The sequence below is a fragment of the Neopelma chrysocephalum genome, unplaced genomic scaffold (assembly GCF_003984885.1).
Source record: "Neopelma chrysocephalum unplaced genomic scaffold, ASM398488v2 Primary Assembly neopelma1_80b, whole genome shotgun sequence".
Taxonomy (NCBI): Eukaryota; Metazoa; Chordata; class Aves; order Passeriformes; family Pipridae; genus Neopelma; species Neopelma chrysocephalum.
Window position 1 is genome coordinate 14,954,019 of NW_020897742.1, and position 25,031 is coordinate 14,979,049.

The window sequence follows — 25,031 nt, forward strand, 5'->3', positions numbered from 1 at the left end:
ATTTTAATATTGAGAATTATTACGGGGTTAGATTGTTTTGTAATATTGGGACAGCTTCATTGTATATGATCCATAAGTGACATACAAAAGAATATAGTTAATCCAGTTGATAAAAACACCAGAGTGAGACTGCTTCATAGACTATTATTGCCCACAAGAGAACCTGCACTTCATAGACATCGTGAACATAACAGGCCACAAAGTTTACATCAAAATCAGACTGCCCTTCTTTTCTATTAAGTTGGGATAGATTCATTTCTGACTTTTAAAACCTCTGTTTTGGAACATTTATTTTATGTGAAGTGGACTCCTTTGTATTCATATGCTTTATCTTGCTGGTTCTGCAATGGGGGCAGAAAATCTGCACTCACCTACCTCTGACCTAACTCTGCTGGCCCACAGTTTAAGACTGCAGTACACCCAATAAAGAAAAATAACACATACTTTTAAGATAGCTATTTCAATAAACTGATAGCCTGCAGGACTAAGAAAAAAGTGATGCTTTAAAGGCAATCTGGGGGCCTCTCATTTAGACTTTTCTAGTATCAGTCAAAACCTTTTTCTGATGTGTCTATCATGCGCAGTGGTTAGAAGCTGCTGAAGTAAACAAAATGTGGGTCTGTTCTCCATTATTGTAATTTGCAGATACCCTGTGACTACTTAGAAAGGATGGCCCAAGGCTTTTAAAGCTGTTAATGACATGAAGAGAGGCCAAGAACTGTCTTTATTTGCAACATACAAAATAAATTATTTTAAAATGTATTTTAAAAAATAAACCAGAATGTGTGAATCCTCAAACAGTTGCCATTTGCATTAGCTTTACACAGTGAGAAATTTTTTTTAAAGATACAGATTTCTCACCAAACATTCATTGGACTAGTTAAACATTTGGAAGCACTTTCAAGAGGTGTCACCACTAGTTAAAATATTGGTTTTCATGGCTGGTCCAAATGAGAATCAGGCTTTGCACTATGTGCAACTTGATTCCCTTTCATTGATTTCTCAATGTTCATAAATTCATTAAATGTTTGTTCATCAAATTCCATCTCTTTTCTGTCTCTTTCATGTCAGAAGGAGCACCTGTTCCCAAAAAATGAATTGGCAGATGGTGTAGTAAGTACTGCCCCATATTACAGCTGGGGGAATTAAGTAAGAAAGCAAACAGAATGGAAGGTGTTCAGGATTAGGAAAAAGGGAGAGAGGGTTTCTTATCTTGTCCTTTTTTATTTTTTTTTTTAGTTAATCTTCTGTTATAAAAGTAGAGTTGTGAATCCTTAATACTAAATGTTGAATTTTGGGACAGTTTGGGACTGTGTAACAGCTCTGCACATGGACATCAAATACACTGTAGTTGGTACTGCATCTGCTGTACACGCAGATTTTATCCATGTATGCACTGTGCCATTTTCCCAGCTTACCAGGCATCTGAAAAACAGCCTGGTTTCAATGAAAATATGTGGAAAGCCATGCTCCATATGCTTTTCATATGAGACACAAGACTTGACTGTGTAATATTGGACATCCCCTGGTACATGGGACACCTGCCAAACTCAGCAGAAAGAAAAGATACAGGCAAGAGAACAAAACCAGAGGAATAAATGATTTCTAAATCCTTATTCTGTTTCTAATTTTTATATTCTACTCTGGTCTCAGCTGTTGCAGTCACCTTCTAACAATGTATCTGAGCTGGAATAGCCATGTATTCTCTACTTTAAAATCCTTTGTGGTCAAAACTTTAAAATGTTTAATACACATAAATGAATGACAGATTTTCAGAGGTTCTCAGTGTAGGCTTAGAGTCTTCCAAAAATCCTAGTATGTCTCCCTTTGTATCTTTAGGTAAGAATGTATCTCTGATCTATTAGCTTGGAAAAGCATAAGAGCGTTTCAATATGTTACATGCGTGAGTAATTTCGGTTGTATTTGAAATGTAAATGGCAGCTGTTATAAATTTGCTTAACAGTTTTGGGGTAAAAAATAAGTCTTACCTTGTTTTGGGCCATACCAGTGTTGCCAATTCTTAGGTTACTCAGCCATTTTGGTCTGTTGCATCCTAGATTGTGAACTAATTAGATTAAGAAAAAAAAATAGTGTTTTAATTTGGGGGAAATAGTTCTGTTCCTCACGGTTACAGAAGCATGAAAATGTTACTCTGCAAAATGGCAATAGAACGCAGCACATAAATAAAAAACATAATATTTTAGCATGATTTTGGAAGCCGGGATCCTGATTTCTGTGTAGTTTAGTTAGCAGTCCTAGACATCTGACTTCCCCTGAAAGTCCCATTGTAAGACCTTCCTTTCGCATCTCCAAAATGTGAAAGTAAATACTGATAACATCTACTTATTTGACTTTGCTTTTGAGACTTTGTTTTCTTGTATCTATTTATACATCTAATACTGTTAAACCCCTTCATATTGGAATGTATGTGTTTATTATACCTAGTGAGAAACAAGTCCTCTCAATACCTTTGATGCTGTGGAAAACTTCAAATTAAATTGGAATTGGGTGTCCTGCCTACAGTACAATCCACAGTCACAGGTTTCACTTACTAAAACATACTGTGGTTGTGTAGAACTTTTATAGTATGCAGGCTAATTCATGTGGAGGATTTTTTTTTAAGCATTTCAACTCCCAGTCTAACAGAAGGAATCATGAGAATATTTACCTTCATTTATCGTGGTTTAAGTATTAACTACATTACAAGAGATGGCATAAAGCACCTACTTGGCATTGTCTCACTTTATGTACTAGGTCAAAAAAGGTGCTAACAGGCCATCACTTTCTGCAAGTCATATGCTGCTTTTCTAATATTCTAATACTCTACTGCTGTTAGTTTGCCTGTGTTATATCTGTGAAACTCAGAATAATCCCTATATTAATTTGATACATTGCTACAGACAAGAAAGAAAGGAACTTTCATATATTCAGGATGAGAATGTAAACTACTATTTTTATTTAATAAAGATAGATTGTTGAGCCTGGCACTAATTTTATCCTTTATTACCAGTGAAGACATGAGAACTTGAAGTACATCCTGCTTCCATACCAGGGAAATTGGCTCAAACTGGAAGGAGGAAGACATAGTGTCATTTTTTTGTGGACTGTGTCCTTTAAATGTTAGTTTACAAAGACATTCTGAGTCAAAAGGCCAATTTTATCCAAAAGTTGTTTTTTAAGATGTAGTACATTCAGACATACATAGCCTATGCAGACAAAATAGCCAAGATGAGTTTCCAAAACCTGTTGGACTTTATGGGTGCATCTGATTATTGCTCAGGAACCCATTCTGGGAAGGACCCTCACCTACCTATGTGGTTTCTCTGTCTGATGTATTTGATCTATGCACTTGAGCACAGGGTCATGTCCTGCAATGACTTACAAATCACATTTAGCACCACACTAGCAGATAAAAGGAATTCTGTTTTAGCTACATAGCTAATTCTCTGGGATAAAAATCATTGTCTGTAATTCCTTTTTACCACTCTGTAGTCTTGCTTACACCACGATGACCTCATATATCTCACTAATAGGATCCTGTGGCCTTCATACATTTTGGTCACAAACTTTTTGCTGGTTACTTTGCTTGTAATTTTGATGTATGACACCAGTTTTCTCCCTGCATTTGATTGGTTTGGATAATATGGAAGGAAAAGCAATATGAGTGAATGTAAATTTTTTTGCTAAAAGAAGGTGCTAAGTGTTGACAGGATGGCTGATTCCAGCCGAGGATTTTCTGTGCAATATAAACATAGAATACATTTCATAAACCTAAACTGCAGTTTTTGTTTGTTTACTTTTGGGTTTTGTTCCAAGTTTCTTGAGAGGACATGATCCTTAAATGAAAAGAAACACTAGGATGTGTTTTCATATACTTATATGGGAAATACTGTGATAACAAGGTACCAGAAGAGCAAGCAAGCCTGCAGTAAGGAAGCTGAACTTAATGTATAGGTAATAAGAAGAACAGAGTCAGGCCCAGTCATCTTTGCAGCCAATATTCATTGCTAAGAGAAACAGAGGTTTCTATTGTTCTGTTGATGTAGTTTTGGTAGAATTCTGGTTTGCTGCAATTGTAACACATTCTACTTTTACATTATCATCTTAACTGCAACCTTGCACTTCTAGAAAACCAGCATTTGGGAAAACTTACTATCATTAAAAAACACAGTCAGAGTTTTACTTTGGTCTTTTTTCCACGGTAGAAAAAAAAATGGTTGAGTTTATGTGCCTTTGTGGATTTTTTTCTCTTCTAGTGGTGTTACATTGTGATTGTGTTTGCCTGTATGATTCATTACAAGCTTGCTGGCAGATGGTCACGTACACTTTGCAAAAGTACTTAATGCTAATAATCAGCTTTTAGCTTTAATATTTCTTTTCTTGGGATAAGTAATATATATTATCCTAATGCCTAGAAAAATCATGGTTGTTTTAGTCACTGCCATCTAAATACTTTTATCCTTCAGTAAAAAAGTTTTCTCTGTACATGTTCAGTATTTCATGAGTGAAACTTATTGCATGTATAGATGGTAATGCAGAAAAATTAGTGTTCCATCTTTCTTATATGAATGAAATGGAAGAGTGAGTGATTCATGAGACCAATATGTGCTAAAAAACCTCCTGGCTTCTGCATATGAGTGACTTTTTTGTTGGTTAAGCCATTCAAGCCCCATGGGGGCTATATAGCTAAAGCTTCAGCAATCATGCTTTGTCTTACTTGAATCTCACACTTGTTATGGTAGAAGGATATTGCTCCTATATATTTTATTGCATAACAGTAAATCAGGCTTCTATGCGGTGTTTATCTGTAATGGTTAAAATGCTGTCAGTCCAAAATACATTCCATTTATTTCAAAGGTGAAATTGTAAAGAACTACTTCTATGTAGTGCAGTAAAATGTGTTTATCAAGAAATGTTGTTTTATAAGAGGAAAAATTTGTTGAATTATGTGCTCTTATCTTTATATTATCATTTATTTAACAGTAGTTCTAGATGGAATATCTGAAGAAACCAAAATATGGTGGAACTTTGTGGAGACTTTTTATAGCTATCTTTATGTTGGGAAGGCAAAATTTCTAGTCTAGCAGTTTTAGTGGAGACAGCTGTTGAGATGCTCTTGTTGGCTTTTGTTTATTATAATTGTAGTAAACGACATCCAGGCAATAAAATTACTTATAAATCTGACTCCCTCAAAACACAGTGTCATGCAATGGTTCCAGCAAAAGTGAATCTTAGTAATTTAATTAAAGTTCCCTTATTTTTAATAAATTCCTTGCTGTTTTTTCATTTATTTATAGGCAAAAGGTTGTATTGCAACTCTATTCATGTTCTTGGAAGAGCATATGACACTGAAGTCCATGACAAGGTCTCTACAGTGTAGGATCATGGCCTACAGACCTGATAAGGTATTTTTATGAATGGAATTCTCAGTTACATCTCCTGAGAGCATTAGAATGTATATTTTAGCTGATACAGCTCCCCTTCTCAGACACTTTAGTTTGTCTAAGGCACAGTCTTAACTGCAGCATTCTGTCCTCCAAAATCGAGGCTGAAGGAATTCACAGATAATATGAAGAAAATACTCCATGAACCTGTGCCAAATTTTGTCCTGCTAATCTTAGTTTCACTGATATAATGGGCTCCTTTGATTTCCAACTCCCATACCTTTGCTCCAAAAAAAATTCAATTTTGAAATGTATTCATAAGATATTTGCCAAACCAAATTCCAACTTCAGCTGATTTATTTTGCATTGTTTTTGATTTATTTTTCTTGTGGGTATACATTTTTATACATAGGCATACTTCTGTACTTGTTATTACTGTTTTGTGATTTATTATGTGTTGATGAGATTCTATTATTATGTGTTGATGAGATTGTAGACCTTGGGGGCTTTTTCAAAGAAAAGAAGTTCCACTGTCATGTTTTTCTTACAGTGATTTATATCTTGTGTATTGAAGTCATTTATCAGAAGTATTTAAAAGATCATCTAAATTCATAATTTTTAAAAAGTATTATTTAATATTTGCCCAAAGTTGGCCCCAGAGGCTGCAATCATAAAAGAGCCTCACTTTGCTAGTCAATATATTACTATTACAAAGGTAGTATTTATTCATTATTTTCCACTGAACATAAAAACAGACTTTGCATCTAAATGCGTTGTACAAATTCAAAACAAAAGACATTGTCTGCACCAGGGACCTTTTAAGCTACAGAAGAATATTTCCATCCTTTTTTTTCCCAGTCTGACTGAAAGGTCACACTTTACCCATATAGCATCCTACCAGATTTATTTGTGTCCTGGGGCTTTATCAACTTCATTTCAAGCAGAAAACTCTGGCGGTGGTTGACATGACAGAATTTTACCTGTGGAGCTTATTTGAGGCAGCCTGATTCTGCTGACCCTCAGTAGTCTTTGCTGCATGGCATGCCTACTTTTAAATCTATTGTAGAGAGAGAAGTTTAATGGGAATATGCCTAAGGGATGGGAATTTTATGGGTAGTCTGAATGGGGTGGATTTTTGTTGGCTGTTTTAACAGTAACTGTTAATTAATATCCAACTTTTAAACTTGCTGGTTTGGGGCAATCCAGGGAGAAAGTGTAAAAATTTTGTGTAGTACTAAATTTTAACTCCCTAAAATGAAAGCAAATAAACATGGCAGAATTAGCTTAAAGGGGTCGTTGCTAGCATATTAAAACTGAAAAACTTGTCCTGAAATTTTACTGATGTAACAAAAGTTTTGCCTAGCCTCATAGATTCCTTCCTGAATCAAGATACATTTTAAGTGTCTGAAGCATCCAAAGTTTCAACACAAAGCAATGCCAAACTCTACAGATTTCTTGAATATTATTAATGAAATTCTGGTTTTAGTCTAACACAAAGGAGGTAGACAACTACGATGTTTTGCACAAAACTTTGCTATGTGAAACTATATAGTTGACTTGATTGTGGCTTAGAAGAAAAACTATGGAATAGGAATGGCATAATTAATTGAAAGCTCTGCTTGTTGCATCCCATTGGGTTTTTGATGTGTCTCAACTCATGCTAATAAAACAAAAAATGTTCTTCTTGAAGTGGTAGCATAGTGTGATCCCATTATATTCTCTGTGTGGTGTAGATTGAGCTGGTTACTCATGTAGGAGATGCTGAAGGACACACAATGGTTCATCTGACATGAAGTTCAACAATGTTTCTTCTTTGGTTATTGTGTTTTTTTCCTGATATTTATAGAATCATAAATCATAGAATGGTTTGGGTTGGAAGAGACCTTAAGGGTCATCGAGCTTCAATCCCCTCCAGCATGGACAGGGACACCTCCTTCCACTAGACCAGGTTGTCAGAGCCCCATCCAACCTGGCCTTGAGGGATGGAGCATCCACAACTTCTCTGAGCAACCTGTTTCAGTGTCTCATCACCCTCACAGTAAAGAATTTCTTCCTAATATCTAATTTAAACCTACCCTTGTTCAGCTTAATGCCATTCCCTCTTGTCCTACCACTACAGCCCTTGTAAAAAGTCTCTCCCCAACTTTCTTTTAAGCCCCCTGTAGGTACTGGAAGGTGCTCTAAGGTCCCCAAGGAGCCTTCTCCCAGGCTGAACAACATGAGCTCTCTCAGCCTGTCTTCACTGGAGAGGTGCTCCAGCCCTGTGATCATCTTTGTGGCCTCCTCTGGAATTGCTCCAAAAGGTCCATGTCCTTCTTATGCTGGGGGACCCAGAGTTAGATGCAGCACTCCAGGTGGGGTCTTATGAGAGCAGGGTAGAGGGGCAGAGTCACTTCCCTCAACCTGCTGGCCACATTACTTTTGATGCACCCCAGGTTATGGTTGGCTTTCTTGGTTTTCTGGGCTGCAGGCACACACTGCCATCCAATCTATTGTGTGCTTTCCCCTAGAGAATGACACCAGTGCTCTGGAGCCACTGGCTTATTCTTAACCAACACCCCCAAGTCATTCTCCTTTTTTGGTGAGACCATTTCTCAAATTTAGGATTTTTCCAGGATTAACTGGACTATTTCTATTTTCATGCTGTCTTTGGAGGGTGTTACAGAAGTAGTAGTGGTTCTTTTATCAGAAGTTTTCAGCATCCTCTATTGGCTTCAACCTTTTACAGTGCGTGTTTTTTCTATGGCATTTCAGAATTGTCTAGAAAAAAACCCAAGCAGCCAGCTAGGATTTTCACTGCATATACTGGAGAACTTACCTTTAGTTTAAAAGAAAAAGAATCAGTGCTTTCCACAAAGATACAATGTGCACATGAACACCTGTTAGCAACAGTTACTTTAGTTATTCAAAATTACATTTGTCTGACTAATTACAACTCCTATTATAATGTTATTTTAAATTTGAACTTCTGCCTTGGTAAATCAGCACTTCCATTTGTATGATTAAATAAATTTAGGAAAGAAACCACATATGTTGTCAAATATAGGCTGTATTGTACCTAACCAGACAATTATATTATGTTGTGTTTGCAGGTCTGGTGTTTAATTTTTCATGAGAATTTGTCTTTCTCATTGCAAATGAAGTAGACAGAAGTCTTTCATCCGGAATCTAAACATTAACAAAAACTGAAAACTAAGGAAAGAGGACATTGTAAAGGATTCTTATTGCTCTTATCTTGTAAATCATGTTGAGGAAAACACAGGAATATTTCCATCTTAAAAAAATGCAATTATATGTCAGAGAATAGTGTATTACAAGTATTCTGGTGTTCTAAAAATACTTTTAAATCACTTCACAAGGTTGTATTACATTTGTGTGGCATTAGAGTAATTGATTATTACCTTCAATAGCTTTCATGAGACACTATTAGTGGAAATGCTGTTATCCATGTTTCATCTCAGAGAACTGCATTCCATAATTAAGTGCACTTAAAAAGCCAAATTAAACTGAATGAACAAAGTAACCAGTAAGGATGTTCTCTTGAGCATTCATTTTTACCATGATGAATGATGCTTGTTTTTCTCTTCTCTTTAATTAGAATGTTTCTACATTTGCCAAAGAAAATGTTGGAATGTGGACAAAAACTGAAATTATAGGAACGGGGTTTGATGTAATAGCTTATTTGTAAAGGAAACACAACTTGTTTGGTATTTTATTGAAACAGGAAGTTCAGAACCTCAGTACACACAAGCACAACAAATTCTCAGGTGCTAGTTGAGTCATCTGTTGTTGGAAGTAGCCTCATAGAAGGTTTCCCCTTGATTTAGTTTTAATCTTCAATTAACAAAGGGAAGGAAATTACAAACAGATTTAGTTTTAGATTATGTGCAAAGCTCTCTGTTGCTTTTTAGCTGTCACCCTGATGTGCATGCTTTGTGACTATATCATGCTGGCACTACCGGAGTGTGTTTGAGTGAATATATTCAGCTTTTAATGAGCAGAAGAAACCTGATGTGTTAATTTCATTTATGAAATAATGTAAAACTTACTTTTTCCTTACTCTTATTTTTCCTTCTTCTAGTCATCTCATACCTGATTTCAGCTGTACTGCAAACTGGAAAAGTAATCAGTTGTGATAAGGTTGTAATTGATAAAACTACTGGTTTTAGTATGGGATTATTTAATGTTTAATTGTGATATTTGTTTGTAATAAGAGGTCTGTTATGTAGCAGAACAGAGTGTGATGATACCATGTAGTTTTGTTTAACTGTGAAATCTTTAAAAAACACTTTGGAGTTTATGTGAATATCTTCTCTTGCACAACTTAGCTTTTCCCTTCCTTCAAAGTCTGTATGACACTGGCCATCTTTGAATGAGGAGGACTTTATTGAATTCCCTCCAAATCCCATCATTACTGTTCCTCTGTTTAACCCCTGGAGTATTCCAGTGTTGTGCGGTAAGTTCTTTGCTCCATCAACAGTCTGAGCAATGATGGCTTTATAGCTCTCCCAGTACCAGTCCATAGCATTAGCACTTTAACCAATAATGCAATTGTGAGAAAAAATTTCATGGATAGCATTAAAATTATCATGTTAGTGCCTCAATTTTAAAGTTAATAGAATTTTAAAATAAAAACAGACATGAGTGCACTGAGTGTGCAGGACATTTTTAAACTTTTGCCCTTACGCAGGGATAGCTGTATTAGATTTTTTTTCCTCATTCTCTGTGTATATACTTTAGTATGGTATGTGTGCAAGCAACAGTACCTTCTGTTGCATCATGGTAGTTTACATTGTTATAGGACTAAAGATGTATTCCTGATACACCCACCTTATTCCCACTGATTTTAGTGGGAATTCTGGACAGAGACAGATATGGTAAATATTTATTTACATACTTTTACTAGAAAACTAGTTTGCAGGAGAGGAGTTACTGAGCATTTGTATTTTATCTAAGCTATCTAGATGTTTGACTAGAAAATAACTAGTAATCTTGCTTGTAGATCGTGACTGTTTCTGTGCTTCAGAGTATTTATCTTGCATTTAAGCTCAAATCCCAGTTGCTCATATTTTATGTACAGTACTGGCTTAGTATCCTTTGGTTTTCAAATTGCAACTGCTTGCTTATGCAAGGATAACCTCTTGAAAAGGCTTTTTGCTTTCACTAAAGTTAAAGCACTTCAGGAAAAATCCAGACAGACTAGAAAGTAGTAGCCTCTCTGTCCTGCACCATTCTTAGATGAAGAATGATAGGAATATAAGAAAGGAACTAAGAAAGGAGGACAGGGTCAGCAGCTTGACCCTACAAACTTTGCCCAGCTAGCATAAGAAGTCACTGAAAGTCCACTACCATAATAAGTCTGCCTATTTCTCTATATTTAACTGTATCATAGCTGGCAGGCTCAAATTTAAAACAAAACCAAATTCCATAAGAAATTTACAAGAAAATTTCTCTTTTTTTAAAGAAGTTTTTTAGTAGATCACCATTACATTTTCAGTAAACAGAACTGGAATTTTTTGTGAATTGATTTTGCATTGCCACTTCAGATTTACACTTCAATAGCTTCACCTGTAGAGTCATACTTTTATTTTATCTTCATTAAAATAGTTTCTGCAAGATCACGTGCAAATATAAGTCAAATTAATATTGTTCCTTCATCTCTGTCACTAAAAAAAGCTAAACTAGAAATAAGTGATAAAAAGGTAGGAAAGGTATTACATGTTGAAATCCCAAATGCATTTGAAATCGTAATCAGGAATACAATTATATTCTAAATAAGACATGTTCCAAATTTCTTCTTACTCACAGCAACAACTGAGATACCAAAATGAAGAAAGTGGTGTTCTCCAACAAACTTTTCTTGCGTACTGATAATTTTAAAAGATAATTGACAAAAAGCACCTCGTCAAATATTTAAACACCTGGGGGGTTTTTTGTTGTGTATGTGCTGGCAATTCCACTTGCTACTCCTAGTGCTGAAGGATTAAATGACTTTGCTTTCCATGCTTCCTATGGGATCTTTTCTTCCAGTTTGTGATACAGATTAAGTGAAGAAGAGATGTTATGATGCATAAAGAAGTATTCCTGCCAAGCAGTACTACTCAGGGAAGTTGTAGAGCAGAGTTGATCATGTCAGCAGTTCTTTCTGGAGTTTCTGAAAGCAACCCCAACCAGGTCTAGTCTTGCATTTGGCAGCATTCCACAGCAGTGACATCCAGTTTTGTGATGCCAGGTAATCTTTGAGTGGATTTATTTTTGTAATTCTCAGACAATTTTAAAGACTTCTCTCTGTTGAATGTTGAATCTCAACTGAAGCTGTAGTTCATATTTTAAAAACCTAGTGTTTCCTGCTAATTATAAGTATAGTGCATGTGTTTCCCTGTAAGTAGAGAGGTTTGCATGGAACTTCTGAATGCAGCTCTCCAGGTTTCTGCTGTGCTTCATCATTACCATGCATCTTTTTTAAAGAATTGAAGAAAAAACAGTTTTTAATTATACATGACTTTTTCATTAATATGTGGTCTGTTATGTTGTAATATATTGGGTGCTGAATAGAAACATTTTATGTTTTTGTTGATGAGGGAATACTTTAGGCTGCCCTACTTAGTTTTTCCTCTGTTGATAAAAAAAAAATTAGAATAAGAAAGCAACTTTAAAAAAACCTAATATGCTGATGCCTGATTTTTTTAAAGTGAAGTCCTTTTTATTTGTCTCATTGCAGCATATCAAAAAAAAAATTGAGAAAAGTCAAGCCTAAAAAATTTGAAGGAAAACTAACTCACTGTGTTCAAGCTTTGACATATTTCATAAAGCTGTTGAAAACCAAACCATGAAAGCCAGACTTATGAGCTTTCTTAAAGTTATTTGTGGATTCCCAAGACAATTATGTTCCCATCACTTACTGTAGCCTTTAAAACTCAAATGACACTTAAAAATATTCATGTTTGGCACACACTGAGTTACTGCTGAGTGTTGCAGGGGCATTCAGCTAAAACAAGAGTAGAGAGAATAATATATTCTGCCTTCACTTAAAACATTTCAATCTGTTGAGGCAGAGCAAGAGGACTCACATTTTCATATTTTAAAGATAAAACTAGGAATTATTTTTAATGTTAAGATTACTTTTATTGTGGGTTAATACAACTGTTTGGGAAACGAGCCTTTTGGGAGCATCTGTGTAACCCTTCACATTTGCCAGGCTTTTCCTTTCAACAAGATCACTCACTTTGTTATTACTGGAATAGAAAACTCTTTTATTTATCAAAGCATTATTCATCTGCACATTGCCAGGTATAGCAAATCTGTTGACAGCATTGGATTTATCATTTACTGTTAAAGGCGAATGGAAGGATTCCCCACTTCCCTAAGCCAGCAAAACAAATGTCATTCTTGAAACTCACTGAACAATATCCTGTGTTGATTAAAAAAGAAAGCTGGACAGTCCAAAATGATTCAATATTTGAAAAGTCTAAGGTAGTTGAAATGAGCTTATAATTTTTTTTAAATGCAAATACTAGGCTTCCACGTCTCATGTCTTCATTATTTGTAGTATTTAACCATAGGGAGTATCAAGTTGTTTTCCATGAACTGCAGTGTGTTATTAGCTCATGGAATTTCTGTTTCAGTGTGGTCTTTCATCACTGAAATATAGTTATCTAGAAATGTATTCTTTCAGTCTGTGAAAATGCAGATGTGTTTACTCCCATATGATTAAACATTGTTATTTACTTCATTAATACTTCATTCCTTAAGCTACTCTGCTGAAATTAATAACCTATTCCTAGATTACATACTGGTCTCATGCAATAGGTATTAGTCTACCTAAAAAAAAAAAACAAAAAACAAAACAATAGACAATTTGCCTTATGTGGTTTGGGAGAGTTCAATAAGCCTCAAGGATACTTTATGTAAAATATAGGTAAATGGTTGCAAGATGAGAGAATAAATGCCAAGATGCAAGTAATCTTCCTCCTTCCTGTTGCCATATGAGAATGAACTATGAGATACCAATACAGGCAACTTATAAAATTGGCTACATTTAGTTGAGGTCATTTGAGTGCAGGTAATAATTCCATTTGAAAGAAGCATCCCATACCTACATCACTAGCCCACTACCTCTGCCAGAAGTGACTCTATGCTCACTTGTGCCCCTGTCTATAAGTCAGTAACACAGGCAAATGGAAAGGGATCTGCAGAGCATGAGCTGGTGCCAAGAGCACCATGCACCCAACACATACATGGGGCTCTGGGCTCATTCCAGCCTGCTCCCCTGAACTGATCACATCTTCTAGTGTATTTCATCCAAACAGTACAGTCTGTGCCCCGATGGCTGCTCCACAGTGGGAACCAAAAGTACACTCAATGGGAATGACCAAGAAATTAGTTTCAAAATTGCACTAAACTAGACCAGTAAGAATGTAAGTAGCATTTTGCCAAAGGTCTTGTGAGGATATATCCAGCAAGAATAGATCTTTGTCAGCTGTGAGGAAAAACATGTCCATGTATATATTACATACCTTTTAAAGTTATGGCTGGTTGTCTAAAGCAAATTATTTGGAGGATGAGATTGTCTTGGTTTGCATGTTGTCTCAACTGCTTTTGTTCAATTGTCAGATTAATTACAGGAAAAAACTTTCTGTTCTTACTTCACTTCCTTTGTGGGTTTGAGACATATGACCTTGCATGCATTTAAAAACTGAATTAGTTGGAGAGTCCTATCAATAATGCTAGATATAAAATGGTAGGTTCTATGTGGCTTACTTAGATCTGCTGCACAGACAATTCATATATGCTCATGTGAGCTCTTTGCCATTCCTGTAATGAGGCCACCACACCAGCACGAGTAGGAACCACTGGCATAGAAGGTACAACTATCCCATCCATATTCTGCATTTTTTGTCTAGGATTTTGCTAAGCTACCAGACTGGAAAATTTGATTAATCATGACCTAAAGTAGTAGAACTGGAGATTGACACTGCAAGTTCTTTAACTACTTAACTGTCTTCATCTCACCTCACGAGTTTTCTCATTCTCACCCTTCTGAATTTCCACACCCCCCCATCGCACAGAGTGGGGAAGCAAATGGCTGTGTGGTGCCTAGCTGCCACCAGGGCCAAATTATAACAGATTGGAATTAAAAAAAGCCTGAGAGATAGAAGGAATGATCAGAGATAAGTTTGATGGAGTTCAGTAAGGACAAGTGCAAAGGGGGAGAAATAATCACTTGTAGATTCACAATGCAATATTTCTGCTCAAAGAGCAACTCAGTAGAGGATCCAAACTAATATATATAACCTCTGTCATACTCAGATAAGGAAGCAGGCATACCAGGATGTGTTAACAGGCATGCTAAGCATAAGAGACATGAATTGTTTGCAGCGTACAGAGAGCAGTGGTGGGGCTTGAGCTGGAATACCATGTCTAGCTTTGGGCACTGCACTTCAGGAAAGATGTGGATCCATTGGCAAGAATCCAGGGGAGAATAACAAAATGATCAGAGGTCTACAAAATATGACCCAGGAGCAAAGGCTGAAAGAACTGTGTTTGTTTAGTCTAGAGAAGACTGAGTGGAGACATGATAGCTGTCTTCAAATATTTAAAAGGTTGTTGCAAATAAGAAAAGAAGAAATTGTTCTCCATGTCCTTTGGCACTAGGACAAGAAATAACGGGCTGAAAATGCAGCAGAGATGATTTCGGTTATATTATTAAAGAAAGCTTTCTAACTGAGAGAAGATAAGCATTGGACTAAACTGTGTATGGAGGTGGAAGATTTCTGCCTTTGAATTTGACTGGGATTCTTGGGGGCTTGTCACATGTACTGTATGTAACCCTCATGGTATGCCAGTGCTGCAGGACTCAGAGTCGTATGTGCCACACTCATACTCCACTTATGTGATGCATGGCACAGTGCTGCTTTATTGATATTCAGGCAAGGAAAACACCTCCCAATTGTAATTGGTAATATGCAGAATTTTGACATAAGTTTCTGATTGTAATTTGCATTCTCATCACTCTCTGGTAGTTACTTAAGCTCTCTTGAAATAAAACCAAGGATGGACAAGTTCTGAGGTATTTCTGAAGAAAGGTTTTAATTTCTAATCCTGAAAAATACTCCTTTTTTCAGCTAATTTTTAATGAAAGGATTTTTTTTTAATTTCAAAAATAATTAGTTTGTGTTGAAACCAAATGCAAATATATTTCTTTCAGTACACTTTTGAAGTTCTAAACAAATAGTTATAGTAAAGTGACCACCTCTTACAATATTATCAGAGTGGTTTTAGATTATATATATGTTGGGAAAAGATTTATTGTTTTACCCTGGTTTGTTTTTTACTAATCTATAGTTGATTATGTTGTTATTACATAGTATTTAAAAATAGTTCTACCTCTGGAAAACAAGGAAATTAAACCAAAAAGAAGTGAATTTGTTATCTTTTTTCCTGCAAAAATTTGCTACGCCGGAAAAAAATGTTCAAACATCTTTCAGTATAGTTTTGAATATCAGCCAAACAGTAGATTTATTTGCCAAACATTTTTATACAGTGTTCCCACTGGACTTGGTCTTTCAGAGAATAAATTGGTGAAATTAACTTTTCTTATCAGTCTGTGGGATTGGAGAGAAGCAAAGTTGTCTGCCAAAACGCAGTAGAAAGAAATAATATCAGCTAAATTGTCTGGATTCAAGTGTTCTTCCCTTGGCCCTCGCCTTGGCCAGGAAACACTTACATGAAGGACTATCAGAGGAGAGGAAGAAACTGAAGTTTTGAAGAACTTTCCAGATAATACAATCTTGACTGCATGCCATTTCTCCTTCTTTTACTTTCCTTTTTGTTTTTCAAGACCAGACTTCGAAGGTTTCTTTTTTTCCACTCTATCTGCCTTCACTTCTGGCTCCTGGCTCAGGGCACCAGTTGTCTTCTACCACAGAAACCTACACCCAGTTTGCCTGTACATAATCTACAGGTGTGTGCACGTGCTGGGGTGCTGATGTAGCCTTATCAAGTGTCCAAAAAGTATGTTCTCACTTCTGTCTGAAGGCTTATGCTTCTCTGACTTGATAGAAAGAGAGCTTCTGTTTTAGCCAAAGGATATTGATAACCAATGAGAAACCATTGTTTCAATAAATAGTCACAAATAAGGATGCAATATTTGCAATTAATTAATGAATGTTGCAAGCTGAGTTTTGCTCTGAGAATGGAAAACATTGCTAGCAATAACAAATGCATGTCATACCAAAGAGTGGAATAAGGTTCTGGGTGCTGTTGAGATGTAATATGGTAGTATGTCCTGAACCAGTTGGGGTCCTGCATCTGTGTGATGTTCCATGAACTTATCTAAGATTCCTCAAAGCTGAGGATCTACTTCTTTGTGAAACTTGCTGAAGAAAGTTGTTTCCAGCTCTTAGCATGCTCCTTTTATATCAGAGAGCACCAATTTATTTATCTAATGCAGCATTTCAATGTAATTTTTAAAGTTTTTAGTGAATACTCTTTCAATTTTAGTATTCTCAACATGTTAAAAAATCAGCAAACTGCTAAAATAAGAGAAAGCAAACTAAAATGATGAGCTTTTTATTTAAGTAGAAAATGTATGGCACAGATTGTTCCTACAAAAAATAGAGTTGCTATTTGCTTAGTTGCTTCTATCCTATTAAACCTGATATTTATAAAGATGAAAAAGAGAGCATTTCTTCTTTGTCCTGCAGCAGTACTGCATTGTTAACACAAACCTCCTTGATCCCTGTAGGGTCCTGCAGATTCTGCAAATTCCTCGCTGCAGGACAACTGTACTTTCAGAAATCTGCACACTGCAATACTCTCCTCTTTATCTGAAGCAGGCTGGTGCTCCACTTGTGTGGATGTGTGTGAGCCCTTGATCTTTACATGTATATGGGATTCCGCATATGTGTTTTTCTTTTAAATTTTTACTAAATGATGGACTGTCTGAAAATGCATATCACCATGCAACTGTAATGTTTCCTAATGGAGTTGTAATTTTGATTTCATTCTTCACAAGGACTTCATAAAGAATTACAGTAACTGAAAATATAAATATTACTTGGCCAGTATAATGAACCATACTGAAATCATATGAATATTAAAATCTCAGAGTTTAATATTTCGCCAGCAACACTACTCAACTATATTAAATGGATATGCTATTTTATATGTCTTTTTTTTATAAATTTGAACATTGTGAAACTATAAAGCTTGTGAGTTTTGGTGTTTATCAATTTTATGGGTTTCTGTCATTTAGTTGCAGAGTGATGAACTAATCCATAAGACTTCAACAGTCAGATCATTTTCTTTTTAGTGAAAATGAGCGATTTCTCATCAATTTCAAATGAAATAATACTTGGTCTTTGGATAGATATAAACCAAGAAATATACAATCTTCTCCCTTCAAACTTGTGTCTGCAATTTTATCTTCTGCTGTTTGGGTTTTTAGAATATATTTATTATTTTTGCAAGTAACAGTAACCAAGGCATAATTACAGCTTTCCATAAGTTCGGTAAATGCTATACTAAGTGGTCAAATAGTAATGATAAAATAAATCAAAAGTTTATTTTTATAGATTTATTTATCTCTGGTGAATAATTGAAATTAATAATAAAGATTAATAATGCATACATTGTGTAATGCATGCACAAATTTTCAGACGTATAATCATTAAAGATGGCTACATTGTATATATTTTTGAAGGTAATACTTCACATTATCAATTCTAGCCTACAAATGCAATTTCTATTAATTATAATAAGTCATAATCATGTAGGTTTTGTGAAGTATTATTATTCTAATACCAATTTAGACTGGAAATTTCTTCAAGTGCTATTTTCTGGAAGTTGGACTCTGAAAATTGTGTGCTGTATATAGGAAATTAGCAGTTTCAATGCTTAAAAATTTCCAGTTACATCCAAGATAATTATTTTCTTACATATTGCATGAATTCAAGTATTTATTCAGAGATAATACCTTTGTGGCACTTGATAGCTATCTCCTGAGTCTCATGAAAAGATCACACCCTTGGACTTTTATGGAGTTTTGTGTTTGTTCTTGCAACTCACCCAGTACAAGATATTTTCATAAAACTCTAGACAAAACTGCAGAGTTTGGGGTTTTTTATGGTATGTGCGCATTTGGCTTGTGGGGACTGAAAATCAGTCACAGGAGGAACAACAGTTGGTGAAATGTTTTCTGTGGGTTTTTTTCTTTACAGGGAAGAAAGGCTTTATTTATTTATCATACGTTCTCCTTAAGTTTTACTTCTGTCAACAGTGATTTTTTTTTCCTTTTTGAAACATACGTTCAAACAAACAACTAAATTAATGGTACATTTATGAGAAATGCATGCATGTAAAAGGTGTCTTCCTGCCATTCACCTAGCTAGTGAAAGAATGAGGTTAATGCTTAGAATCTTACCAAAAAGATTAAATAGGTGTTTTTGTAACATTTTGTTTTTCTGTCCATCTGCTAAAGAATATGATTGGAAAGGAAAATTGGTGCTGTCTGTTATAATAGGGACTGACAAAACTGTAACCATAACTACTGACTTATAGATACACAATTTGTGGAAATAGTCCCTTTTGGGGTCTGATATTTTCCCAGGCTTGGTCTCTGCTAAGGAATTATTTATTTATTTGTAAAAGTGTAAGCGAAATGTGTGTGGTTTCAAAGGGCTGCGAGCACTCCTGGAGTGCCGCAAAGGCTTTGATGTTGCAAAGGCAGCTGAGTCAATTCAGGGGGAAGAGCTTAGTTGTGCCCTCTCATCCCACCGCCAAACCCTGTGTGGTCAGCTGGCTGCTCTTTCAGCAACTGGCCAGAGGTGTTTCTTTCAGGTTAGTGGACCAGAAAGCAAAGTTAACCTTCCAGACTGCTCTCTGAGCTCTGAACATAAAGGCTGGGATTTTTCCCCTCTCTCTGTGGCCTGTGAGTGGACCCAATGTGCTTGAGCAAATCCAAGCACAGCCGGCTGGGAAAGTGGTGGTGGTGGTGATCCAAACAAAGGAAACATAAATACGATATTGCATGTTGAAGCTTTCTTTTGATGATACCACAAAGATGTACTGTGTTCTTACCCTGTCCTCCTCTCAAATACACTGATAATGCACCCAGATGAAATTGTAAAGGCAGTTTAAGAAAACCTTCTCTAAAGCATGTCAGCATTTCACTTCCCTGGGTGCTCGTAGTATGTTCTAAATGTGTAAAATAAAGAATATAAAATAAAATTTGTGGATATCAGCTGAGGTGAGCTCTCTTGGGTCCTTAAAATTTGGATTTCCTGATTTGATGATTAGCTATGTAAACATTTGCTTTAATATTAATTTCATCCAACAATTGTTTCTATAGGAAGATGTATCATATAAATGAGTTTTCATTACAGCGGCAGCAAATAAATCTTTTCAGGAAAAATGTTTGAGGAAGTGGGAATACAATTAGCCCTTTTAAATCATATTCCCTAAAATATGTGAAATAGCAGGTCGCAACAATTTATATTTGGTGTCTTCTATCTAACACAAGTCCAATTGCATTCTTAAGTTAAAAGCTTCTCAATCTTAATAATTTTCATCTTTAAAATCTTAGAGTTCCAGGTTGACAAAATCAGTGTGACTTCTGTCATTCTTAGTTAAATCTGATTTTTTTTAGACAAACTAGTATTATAGTTTCTTGGTAATTTTCTTTTTTCTATCAGTTCCATCTGATTTGTGCCAATAAACAGCTACAGAGAGCTTGTTATTTTTCATATTAGTGCACTCTTTAGTTAGTTGACCTTGCTTATCACAAGCACTTTAATAGTGTCAGAATTGCACAGTTTTTAAATTGATAAAATTTAATGATTGCAGTCCTAGTATTACCAAAATCACACTGCTCTGTACATTGGAGATTGCAGAGTGTTTTATGTTCCTGACCTAGTCCCCTTTTAAGAGAGTGATCATGGCCTCTAAGCCTCACAAGATCCATCAGGAAGTGAATTCTAAATCTGATACTATATATTAAAACAGTATAATTAATAATTTTCTGGTCTTCGTGACATCAATATGCCCAGCAGACAGGGATTCATAGAAGAGCATTCTGCTCAGATGGAGGTAGGCAGTACCTGAGTACTCCACTGAGTCCAAAACCAGATCTTCTGCATGTGTTTAAGGCATTGCGTGCCAATTTAAAGGAAGGGCCATTGGATATATGCAATGAGTTTGGATCCTCCAAAATCTGCAGTATAGCTCTCCATTGATACTGTGGTCAACAAAATTATTTAGCAGCTCTTTGACTTCCACGAGACAGGATTAGTTGCCATGACATTCGTAAACTTAAGTTCATAGAGGAATAGGAAATAAAAAATATAGGGTGTTTCTTGGATTGCAACTGAGCCTCTTTGGCCTGCTTCAACCATAGCAGTCACTGTCTTTATAACTTACTGAACTCAGAACACAAAGAATCAACCTAATTTTATTCTCAGGAGAGCAATCAAGGAATTAATGATCAGAGAAAGTTTAATTATTTATTGATGGAGATCTCAAAATTCAGATTAGGATTGACATGTCCCAGAATAGTAGAGGCCAGTGACACAGAGCCACTTCACACTTTGCAGGTACTTGCTCTAGCTCTAGCTAATTGATCAGAAGTGCTAAGGCAATTCACTTTGACTTTTATCTGTGAACATGCCGTGGAACTGTTTGGCTTTACAAACCCCTGTAAACTAGGTGAAGACTCACTTTGGCTGCCCAGCATATATGTTATCACATTGACTTCTAAAGAGCCTATGGTTTTACAGCATGTTTGTGTCAGGATTGGAGTAAGGAATCCACCCAACAGGTAATTTCTTCCACTGTTCCAGTTACATTCTCTCACTGACTACAGTTTCACATTCAGATGTCTCATATAAACCAGATATATTGCATACCATGGTGTGTACATTTGCTGTATGCACTGCCTTTATGCACATTATGGCTAAAGGAGGTGGCTTTAACTGCTGAAGCACTGTCCTGCCTGGTATATACAGAGAAGAAAATTTGCCTTATATAGATCAAGCAGGCTTTTATTATAATGATCAAATGTTACAAGCTGCACAGCAATCATAGAGAACTTTTTTCATGTTTTGGAGACAAAAGGGTCTACATTAAATGTTTTGTTCTGAGTGCTGGTACATTTCTGTCACTTTATACATCTGAGAGAAAAAACAGTGGGTGTCTGTGGAGCACAGGAGGGGTAAAGAGGCCCTAAAGTAGTCTAAGATTTGAATTAGATCCATTTGTAAAGCTCCCCAGTATGAACCGATGAGCACTATGTATTATAAAGGCTATCACAGTTTGTATTTGTGCTGCAAGACTATTGCATAATTTATAATATCCTTTAATATTTCTGTGTGATGGCCAGTGCTATAAACATAAGAATGTAAGACTATGGTGAAAAATAATACTGTCAAGTGCTTTAAGAAGTTTTATACTTAAACTGTCTGACCTATAATGAAATATTCTCAAACTCTGGTTTGGGAATTGTATCAATCCAGTAGAGCAAATTCTTTGTATATTTTATGCAAGAATTTCTGATACACTTGAAAAAGTAAAGTTCCTACTCATATATTATATTTCTTTTTTTTCTGAATTGGAGAAACCAAGGATTAGTTTTACTTTGAGTGAAAATGTAACACATTGGTTAATAAATTTTCTTGTTTCCTCAAATACAGATCTGCAGACTTCAGCATCACCTATCAACAGGAAAATACTAGCAGAATCTTTTTCAAACCACCATGTTTATATCTCCTACCAGTCAACCACCCTGCAAAAAGCTCATTGAACTTATACAGCTGTCAGGAGGGAAAATACATAAAGCCTGACATCAGGCAAAAATCTGTATAAGAAAAAAACCAAGGAAGTACCAGGAAATAATATATTTATCATAAACATGTGTATTAGGTAAGACACAAAATTTCAACTTACGTAAAATATTGCAGAATATGTATTCAAACATTTATCATAAATAGGTCACTAAAGTGAGGTTATAGAGGGAAGAAAATAGAACCAACTGCTACAGCAGTTTCAGGAAAGTTCTCTCAATGGTCGGGACTTTCTTTTACAGCTAAGAGTACTTTCTAAAATGGCATGTATTTCAATTTTAGGTGTAGTAAGAAAGGTTTGTAAGTGGTATAAATTGGCATAGCACTACTGAAATATGGTAACTGGCACCCTGTGATAATCTGTCCTGAATTCTGTATTGCACATCTGAAAGACAATTTTCTGCAGTCTGTATTTCACTTGCAAAAAGTTTCTTTTCAAAATCTGCTGTTAAGTTTCTGAGAGTTGTTAGTCTATTGCTTTTCCGACTCATTCATGACACAGTCTGACAGTCTCTCTTTTTTTCAAGGGTGTTTTTCAAAAAGGGACCTTCTTCATATAAGAAAAAATAAGATTAAATAACTTAAAACCTGAAAGAAATTACCACTAAAGAAGAAAGGAAAAGTGAGCTATAAGGGAAAAAACACTCATATAAATGTAAATTTTATTTCATGCTTACTTAAGGTATAAGATAAAATTGTGAAGATTGGCGAGAGAGCCATAAGAAGGTGGCGCTGTTTATTGTGCCCTTCTCTGGCTTTAAAGACTTTAAGAGCAAGTGTGGCAAAAGAAAGTGATCAGATGAGGAAACCAGAGGTTTCTGCAGGACTAAAAATATGAGTAAATTAAAGACAAAAGTTTTCTGTAGTAGTACTCTAGTCATAAATTCCAGGTGGACAAATGTAATGGTCAAAAGTGCCATGTGATTCATGTGGTATGCCCCTCTCTTCTACTGGTTTCATGAAGTTCTGCCTCACCCCAGGTCCAAGATCTCATGAGCTGCCTGCAGCTGGACAGGCCACCTTCAGCTTATCTGTCGACTGAAGGAATTGCATGTCCATCTGCTAAAGGAAAATTACTCTGAATTCTTTGTGGTCTTTACAAATTTCTCAGTTCACTTTTGCAGTCTGACGGTGCCTTTTTTAATTGCTATATCCCGCTCACAAGGCATGGTTATACAAGATCCAGCTAATGGGTTTTAAATGATGAATCATCAAAGCTCAGAAAAAACAAGCATTTCTGTATGATGCTTTAAAGGAATGATACAGGCCTTTGAAGCTCTGCCCCTTCCTCAGCATCTATGTACATAATAGTATGAACAATGTCACCTATAAATTGCTGTCTTAATCAAATCAGATCTCAAGTTTTTTCTAATCTTTGACACTTCACTGTTGCAATCCAGTTGGTTTGTGGCTATCTGCTTTCTGCTGTTAATACCAGCTGCCAAGTAATTCACTTAAGGTTGACCAGAATAAAGACTGTATAGGTCAATAATGGAGCACCTTTTTAAAACTTAATAAATGGTAAGTGCTTGCACTATTATCATTTGACTGTTTGCATTTATTTTCTCTCTCTGGGTTCTCAGCCCCACCAAACTGTTTCATAACAGGAATTGCTCTGAAGTACATGGTTGCTTTATCCTCTGTTTCTTTTCATTTTATCTTAAATAATCCTGCTTTTTTTTAAAATTTATTTTAGATTCAATCACTCAGTATACAATATGTCCCAAGTAAAACCACATTTTTCAGCTGTGAGCTAACTCAAGAGCTTCCATATGGTTGTAAGGAAACACGCCTAGTTTGGATTCAACAAAAAAATAAGCTATGAACAAAATTTCTATAAAAATGCAAGTAACATATTCATAAATTCAGAATTGTTTCTACATTTTTAATACTTGTACAAGAGTTCATCTTGTGAAATCTTTAGTTTTTGAAATAAAGTATTTCCCTAATAAAAGTCAACTTGCTTTTATTTATTTGTTGAAGACTTTTGGACTTAAAATGAATGAATCATTCACTCAGAGGAAATGGAAAGATATTATTTAATCTTTAAGTGAAGTTGATCATGTTACAGTGTAATTAGAAGATGTGCACTCAGTGTGAGTGAGCATGCTTGAGCTCCATCTGGTGTAGTCAGCAGGAGCTGTGTTACCAGGGCAGATCCACAAATCCTATAGGTTCCTCTAGTCCAAGTGCCCCTGTGATCAGCTGAAGGCCCATGTTGCCACATCTTCATGACCATTGCTAAATACATTTCTTTGATAAAAGAACAAGGCTGCCCATGGTGCTCAACTCACACCTGTGAGTGTAAACTTGCACTCTAAACTGAGTTTTCAAAACTAATTGAAACTCAGTGATTATGCTCAGATGTGTGATTAAGGTATTATTTTATTTCAATGCCTTTAACTGAATCTCAAACTGTGTCTACCTTACACCTAGGCTGAAACCACAGTTACTGACTCTGAGTCAAATGCATTGAGACAGCATATCATTTAAATGCTAAAATCTGCTGAATTTATGAAATCCTTTAAGTATGCTTGAAAAATGTATGCAAATGTCTTAAATGTTAAATTCCTCTTCAATCTGTGGATTTGTTTCTAGCAGGTACAAAGTAGTGTTTATATGTAAAGTATGTTGCATAACACCTGTATATCTATAAAGGTACGAACTCCTTTAAATATTTCCAAGTTCCATAAAAATTATGTATCATCATAGAGAATAATGTGTTATCAAGTAACTTAATGGCAGGTCATAATTCACACTTTAAAAACTAAGTGCTTCCCTCAGAGTTCTCTCAGTGTAAGGAAATGGAAAC